This window comes from Sinocyclocheilus grahami, unplaced genomic scaffold (assembly GCF_001515645.1).
Source record: "Sinocyclocheilus grahami isolate Dianchi unplaced genomic scaffold, SAMN03320097.WGS_v1.1 scaffold7245.1, whole genome shotgun sequence".
NCBI lineage: Eukaryota > Metazoa > Chordata > Actinopteri > Cypriniformes > Cyprinidae > Sinocyclocheilus > Sinocyclocheilus grahami.
The window spans coordinates 4628-5667 of NW_015511362.1; positions in this window are offsets into that span (position 1 = coordinate 4628).

Below are 1040 nucleotides of genomic sequence, written 5' to 3' on the forward strand. Positions count from 1 at the left end.
TTTTTCGTGTCACAGAATATTTTTTCAACACCGATCACAATGGACGTCGCAGGCTTTTAGGCGTCGCGCTGAATTTCTAGAATAAAAGCATAGAATGGCCATCAGCTTTCTCTGATTGGTTAGTACAATAGGCATTAAAAACCGGTGTTCATATTTAAAGTATTTAATGTCTATATTATCAATTTAGCAAAAAATAAATCTAATTTAATAGTGTCATTATTCAGCTACCCAGATCGCCGTTACAGTAGTCACGTGGTACATGATACTTTTCTCCGCGCTGATTACAATTTGCCAATTGCCTCTGTTTGTGGTGACCTGACAAGGCGTTTTATGTAATACATTCTCAAAGATGGCTGAGGCGGATATATAATTTATATAAGATTATAATGCATTTAAATGAGTACATTTAAACTATTGTGCATAGTATACAAATGACGATATGTGCGATATAAACATAGTGAGATTTTCCTAGAGTAACAATGATTTTCATTGGCTGACGACATTTGCTATGCTGTGTATTGCATCGTTACCTCCTGTGGTTACTTGGGATATGGCGGCGCTGGTTAGAGGACTGAGAGCTGGAAGGGTCTTGCGGGGTCTCGGCAGCGGTAAGCGCGGGATCGTGAGAGGGCGTCTGGCGTTAGCATTTCAGTCCACAGTATTTGTGTTTAAAAAGTTGACAAACAGTAGTCACACGTGACACCTGCCGAAGGCTTTCGTATCTAGTAAATAGTTCTGCCTGCTTCAAAGAATGGCAAATGTAAGTCAGCTGGGCGACTAGAGAAGGTGACCATGGCATGAAGGGCAGGATTGCGCTTGCAAACAGAAAGTGCATATTACACTCCATAACATTTGAAGATTGTGTGGTTCAGCCTGATGGCATATTGAAGTAATGGTTAACTTGAAACCATGCTGGTTGAATACAGTTGCTCTGCAGAAAGCATAGCTTTATGTTTAAAGCGGAGATTCTGTCCTTTGCAAAGTAGGGAATAAATGCATGCTAAATTTCCAATTAACTCTTTGTTTGTGACTGTTTCACT